Here is a 7,309-nt window from a genome sequence, read left to right as displayed (position 1 = left end):
AGAGGGTACGAAATGTTATATGTATATATTTTTTACATACTTTCAATAACTGTATGTATACTTGTATATTAATGTGACATATTTTATATGACAGTTTAATACTGTCTTAATAATCAGTTCCAGATATTTTTACTGTCAATCTTGTTGTCTCATTTAGTACCAGTTCTCTTTAAATGACAGTTTAATACAGTCTTAATAATCAGTTCCAGATATTTTTACTGTCAATCTTGTTGTCTCATTTAGTACCAGTTCTCTTTAAATGACAGTTTAATACAGTCTTAATAATAAGTTCCAGATATTTTTACTGTCAATCTTGTTGTCTCATTTAGTACCAGTTCTCTTTATCAATCTTTTCACCTAATGTAGTACCTGCTTTCTCTGTCAGTCCCCTTGGTGCGGATTCCTGTACATGGTGAGGGGACCTCCCAGGAAAGGTTCTGTTCTTTCAGTTTATCTCATCTGTGATCTAAACATCTGCTCACGTGTTTGCCGTGCATGGTGACCCGTGGAGGGGAGGAGAGGATCCTAGTGGTTCAGGGGTCCAACCCTAACACCCCACTTTGGCTTTGAATTTCTGTAGATGTGCGGCTTTGAGGTGGCCCCCCTTGAGCCAATCGGCTGGTCCACTTGGTCTGGGTTCAACCAAGTACCAGTGTTAGATGTTCTCAACAGATGTTGTGGACATTGGATCTGATACTAGTGTTTAGGTATAGTGCTCCTTGTTTGACATTGTAGTGCATCCCCTCGTAGGGCTCCATTGTGGGTGGGGTCAGTAAGCACTGAAATTTCCCTTTTTTATTATGGATCCTCCAAAGAGTCTCATGAATCTTCTTTGCACCTCCACCATTTGCAACTATCTTTACAATTTGCTTAGAGACTTCGTGCCTTACCAAAGCATCCCATCTGAGGTTGTGTTTTTTTTTCCTCGGTGGGCCTTACTATCTTCAGAACAGACGATCTACCATTGCTCCTTTTGGCCTTTGTATCCAGGTGCAGCTGGATGAATTGGATTTGTCCTTCGGTAACATTGGTGTATCCTTTGGTCGTCCTATCCCACCATTGCTTCTTACAGTCTTTAAGTCATCTGCGAATAGCAGACAATATTTCCAATCGGAAGTGTTTGTTGTATTTCGGTGGTTGCACACAGAATCCCCTCTACAGCTCCTTTGTTCACTGCTGAACTGTACGCCATTTCTCTTGCCATGGATCACATAGAAGCTAAGCAGCACTCAAACTGCAGTATATATACTGACTCACTTAGTTCTCCACTGACCCTGTTATCGCTTTATGTTAGTTCTCACCCTGTTCTCGTCGATATTCAAAACCGACTGGTCCATTTCTCTTTAACATCTACTTCTATCCAGTTTTACTCGATACCGGGCTACGTTGGTATTCGCGGGAACGAGCTCGCCGACACCGCAGCTAAATCTATCTTCTTTGGCACTATCAACGCTGTGTCTGTTCCATACATGAACTATGGCCCTGTATTCAAGGCTCGGCTCCGTGCCAGCTGGCAGTCAACTTGTAGTGAGCAACGCGACAACGAGCTTTTCCAAATAAAACCCCATATTGGACTTTGGCCGTATTGCCTCAGTGCGGATCGGAAAGAAGAAGTTGTTCTAACTAGACTACACATTGGTCACAGTTTTTATTTCATCGTTTTCTTTTACCTGTAACTGATGCACTAGTGTGTAGTCTGTGTAACACTCAGGTCACAATGAGCCACATTTTACTTTCTTGCCGTTGTTACGACTCTCAACGACGGCACCATTTTAAACATGTCCATAACGTTAGACAGAGTTATTGGTGATGGTGACACTGTCCACCTTGGTAATGTTTTTAGTTTTTTAAGGGTCATTAATCTTTTTAATGTATACATAAGACCTTTTTTAATGTGATTCCCTTTTAAGGATCAAAGTCCATCTAGCTCGATTGGAATTAGAAAATGGCCATAACGTTAAATAACTCGAAAGCAGGACTAGAAAGGCCAACTTCAGGTGACTAACGCTGCTGTTTAAACTACCCGTCAGCCATCTTGGTGAGTTATTAGTATAATTTTGCTACAAGTCTTTTAAAACCTTTTTATTACTTTCCTTTTTGAAAATGGCCATAACATCAAATAATTCGGATCCAGGACTGGAAAGACCAACTTCAGGTGATTGACACTAGTTTTTCTCACCTGATTCAGGACCAGATTTCTTTAATTTAAACCACACTGTCTTCTAAAGTACTTGCGTTGTTTATTGGCACACTTGTTCCAACTGTGAACCAGTTTTCTTTATCAATCTTTTCACCAGTTATTCTATCAGTTTTGTCTATTGATACAGTATTAAATTTTTTGTCACTCTTTTTGCTTGATTGAGTAACAAGTTTGTGTCAATATTTTATACCTTTATTTACCACCAGTTTTCTATCATACTGTTCTCTGAGGTATTAAAATTCTTAAATGTCAGTCTTGTCAACCGATTGTATAACAGTTTTATTAAAAAGTCATCTATTCTCTCTTATAAAGTAACTAATTCTTTCATTGTCAGTATTGTTAACTAACTCAGTATCAGGTTCACTTTGGTTGTTATGATGTAAATGCTAGCAATGTGTGATTATAATTAATTATACTTACCATGGGATATTAGGAATAGGTCTGTTACATTTTTAAATACTACATGCTGTATCTAGTTCCACAGTTTCAAGAATTAGATGAGTATATCATAATAGTATTTCAACCATACTGTGTTCACCATGTATGTTACTAAATGTTTACTTTTTGAAGAACACTTCTCATTTCTTTCAGAAGCTTCACACTTGTTGAAACTTGTAGTATCCTTCACAACAATTCCCACTTAACGTATGTGCTGAAGCTAATATTTGATTAATGGAACTGGTTTTGAACTTGAATTACTTAAATGTTAACAATACATACAAGTTAAAGTCATAGTACCCTAATTGATACTTCAGATATTTAACCACTTCATGGCAGTATTCTAGAGTACAGATAATCAAGTGATGTAAGACATGGTGCACTAATTTATAGTTCACATATTTAACCAGTTTCATTTCAGTGGTTAACATACAAAATGCAGTTTTCTCTTGGCTGTTGTAAATGGAAAGCTTGTATAGATTTAGCTGTCTCAACATGGGTTTGGTTGACTTTCCACATTACATCTTTGTGTTTACTTGTTTATAGTTTTGATACTAACTGTTAATGCAGTAAATATATCTTCAAGAACCTTGACAGACTTTCAGAAAATAAGTGTTTCACATAAAAAAAGAAAATATTTAAGTGACATATTTGTAATAAACTAAAAAACAATTTTTCTGTGAATATATTGAGTACTTTTGTCACTAGGCTGTGAGGAAAGTGATGTGAATGTTAAGATTGAAAAGAATCTTCTTCATCTGAAAATCTCAACTTTTATTTACTTTATCTACAAAACCTCTTAAATACAATTGTTTGTTTTTTAGTAAAACTATATTTTATCTGTTATTTTCTCTGTACACCGTTGGTCAATTTGAACTACCTCCTGACAACCAAAAAATTGTGATAATTAAAGTAAATTTTCTAATATTATTATTGAATGTTCTTGGAGAACGTGTTCAAATGTAATACTTTCATGACAATTGTGTTTAAAGGTATTTACTTTGTTAGCCCTTTTACATCCTGTAACTCTAGGTGTACATGTCGCAATGTTTTACAGAGTTATGTTTAAATTTTAAATCAACGACTTTATTATCAATATACACAGATAAACTTGGTATAAAAACATAGTTAGCGAACACAATTTTAATATTATATTAGTTTTAAGTTCTTGTTCTTAAAAAGAAGTGTTTAAAAAAATCATAAATTTCCCTGGTATTAGAATTCTGACATTTGATCTCTCGGTCTTTTCTCTTCTCTAATTCATTGAACATCCCTTCAAAAAATAAGAAATTTAACATAGATTTCTCATTAAAATATAAACAAATTATAATGTTTATATCTCTCATTGTTATTATTCTACAAAACATAAACTGGTTAATCAGACTCACCTATTGCATTTCATCTTTCACAAATACCAATAGTTCTCTTTAATGTTTCACACAATATTATTTATACCTAAGAGAGAGCTACAGTTTTAATATATCAAATGATCAAGTTTGTTGTTTTCTTTACAAAACTGCCTGTTTAGTCATTTGATATTACACTGGAAAGTTTAGCTGAATTTCTTTAAGGATATTATTGCAGAGTCAGAAATCCAGAAATTATCATATTTATTGGACAGTGTTTTCTGTGTGTTTAATTACATAAAGCATTATTTATTGCATGAATACCACTAATATATAAAAAAGTAAGCTCATGTTTTATGATAGCAAAAAAAAAAAGAAAAAGACCAAGTTGTATACTTTTCTTTATTCATTATTATAACAGTAAGTAAAATGTAAAAATAGAAATTTATGAGGTAAGGTAAAGTAAGAAATAAGAGATTCTTCTTAATAAGTATTCTTGTGATCAGTTCAGGATTATATAATTTGATATGCTAATGTTCGTTGCATATTTGTTGAGGGATTTACAACTAATGACACCTGAACCAGGTATCTAATAACAGTTAAATTTTTAAATCGAACCGTCTGTCGGGGCTAAGAAACTGTTTTCTTCAGCGAAGCTTTGTGCAGAAATTATATCTTTTCCTGGATTGATTCTTTTATAACTAGTCTGTTCAGAATTCTTCGGGTTCTTAGTCCATCTTTTCACTAATAAAATCCAACACAAAATTTTGTACAATACATTTAATACAATATAAAGAATACAATTTAATAAATATAAATACAATAAATTTATTAATTTATTATTTTACAATAATAAACATCGTTGAACATCCCTACAAAAAATAAGAAAGTTATGATAAAATCCAACACAAAATTTTATACAATACATTTAATACAATATAAAGAATACAATTTAAGCTTTTATTAATTTACTATTTTACAATACTAATCTAAAAACGTAGTATATATAAATACATAGATGAATACTATATACAACAAAAATGTTATTCATAGTTCTTATGTATGTATCACAGAAGGGCTGGTATATATATGGGTATTAACACATTTATTGATGAGCAGAGAACAACGTTTATATCTTCCTTAGTCATCTTCAGGTTAACAAAAAGAGTTTGCAACTCACCATTGAAAGAAACGTGTCACAGAGACGAGAGTATAAACGGGTATGGGATTGTAGGGGGCAATGCAATTGGATGTTAGGTTATTGATTGAAAAAGGTATGAAGGTGTTCGTTTACATTAGTTTAATTTTGGTTTTAGATTTTGTATAAGTAGGGCTATTTTGATTTTTCGTTTGTTTATATTTGTTTCCCTACTTAGTATCTGGTAGTTTTCTATGGTTTGTTGTGTATATTCGATTTGCAGTATTCAAAAACATATGAAGGCGTTTTTTTTTTTTGTATTCTCTGAATCTAGTTTCCATTTTTCTGTTTGTTTCTCCAATATAGAAGTCGTGGTAGTTGTTGCATTGTGTTTTATAAATTATATATGTTGGTGTTGTGTTTGTCAGTGTAGTTTTTACATAGTATGGACTTTAGTTTTGCACCTGGTTTTCGAATAAATTTGGTGTTTACTGAAATGTTGTGTTTTGTTATAAGTTTTTTTTTCCAAATGTTGGTTATTTTTTCGCTGATGTCGGGAACATATTGTATGCAGCAATATACGGTTTTGTAGCTTGTTGTATCTTGGGGTTTATTATTGTTTGTTTGTTGTTGGTATAGGTGTGTGTGCATATAATTTTTTCCACGGTTTCTTAAGGATATTGTTTGATTTTGATGAAGTGTTTTTATTGTGTTAATTTTATCGGATCAACATAGTTTTGTGGCTGTGTTTATTTGGTTTCTTAATATGCTGAGTTTTTGTTTTGTTTCATTTGCTGAGTCCCAGGGAATGTATAATCCAGTATGGGTGATTTTTCAACGGATTTGTTTTGAATTGTGTATCAGTTCTAGTGATCTTGAGGTTAATAAATGCGATTTGGTTAGTGTTTTCCTGTTCACGGGTGAACTTAATGTGTATCGAGTTAACGTTATTTAAGTACTTTGTGTGCATTCTGTGGATATGAATCCATCAATTGTATCATCAACATACCTGTATCAGCATAGTGGTTGGTGTAAGGCTGAATTGATCGCTTGTGATTCAATCCGTGTCATAAAAATGCCCAGAACTGGTAACACGGGATTCCCAAACTTAATCCATTTATTTGTCGGTAGATCTGGTCATTGAACATAAGGTTAGTTTTGGTGGAAGTGAATTACATAAGGGGTGCGAATTGGTTGCTTGGGGTGTGCATCAATCCCATACCCATTTATACTCTTGTCTCTAAGACGTGTCCAGCAACAATCAGTTGGAAACTCACTTTATAAACCTGAAGATGACCTGGGAAGGTCGAAACGTTATTCTCTGCTTATCAATAAAAGTGTTAATACCCATACCAGCTGTTCAGAGATACATTTTTATTTCAAGAGTCATGAAGAGCTGTTATATATATTTTACTTATCTTTCCGATTTGAACGAGGTAGAGTTTTCAAGAATATTTTATTCTTTTTCACTATTAAGTTGTTTATTTCCATGATGTTTTATCTTTTACACTGGCTCCATCTATCTCTAAAATGTCATCACCAGGATCGAAAATCCGAGCGAGTGAAATTAATGTTTGGTAATCTCGCATCCGAGTTACGAACACTCCTGAAACTATTAATATAATATATATACATGAATTGTAAGATCTTTGTAGTGATTTTTCTTTGTTAGTGCGTCTATCTACCCGACTAAAATTTATCTAATAATATCTAAGTTACTTTGTTGAACGATGTTGGTGAGGTTAGACAAGAATACGAAATAGCTTGAAAAAAATATTGTCCGTAGATGGAGACAAAATGCTCTAAAAATTATTTTGCGTTAACCAATTAAAATCTTTCTTCCATTAACTTATCTTATTGTCGTTAATGATTCGACATTTACGGTTGGTTAAACTGCTGTTTTGTTTTCTTAATACTCTTTATCATTTTCTATAAGTAGGATTTCCCAATCTGGTTATGCTTTAAAAGTGACAGTCAAATACTACTTATTCTGTCAGCAAAGAGTTGGTGGTGGATGATATTTAGTAACTAACTTCCTTATAGTTTATCAGTTTAAAATTTGAAACTGCTATGCGGAGATATCCTGTATGTGGCTTTGAGTGAAATATATGCTAAAACATAAATTAATCAATCTGTTACGACAATTTGGTGTAAATCAGTTTGTGTGTGCGCATGTTTAGTCTTACC

The 7,309-nt window shown here is 33.2% G+C and overlaps 1 long non-coding RNA gene across 1 annotated transcript; it reads right to left on the bottom strand.

Moving 5' to 3' along the window:
- Positions 1–4,372: 4,372 nt before the first annotated feature.
- LOC143253869 (uncharacterized) lies at positions 4,373–5,213 on the bottom strand. The gene is made up of 2 exons (XR_013029878.1): positions 5,165–5,213; positions 4,373–4,728 (listed from the first exon to the last, which is right to left on the bottom strand). It is a non-coding gene; the product is annotated as an uncharacterized LOC143253869 (long non-coding RNA).
- Positions 5,214–7,309: the final 2,096 nt, after the last annotated feature.

The sequence above is a fragment of the Tachypleus tridentatus genome, chromosome 6 (assembly GCF_004210375.1).
Source record: "Tachypleus tridentatus isolate NWPU-2018 chromosome 6, ASM421037v1, whole genome shotgun sequence".
Lineage (NCBI taxonomy): Eukaryota > Metazoa > Arthropoda > Merostomata > Xiphosura > Limulidae > Tachypleus > Tachypleus tridentatus.
The sequence above is the reverse complement of the archived record's forward strand: the minus strand, read 5'-3'. Positions and strand labels throughout refer to the sequence as shown.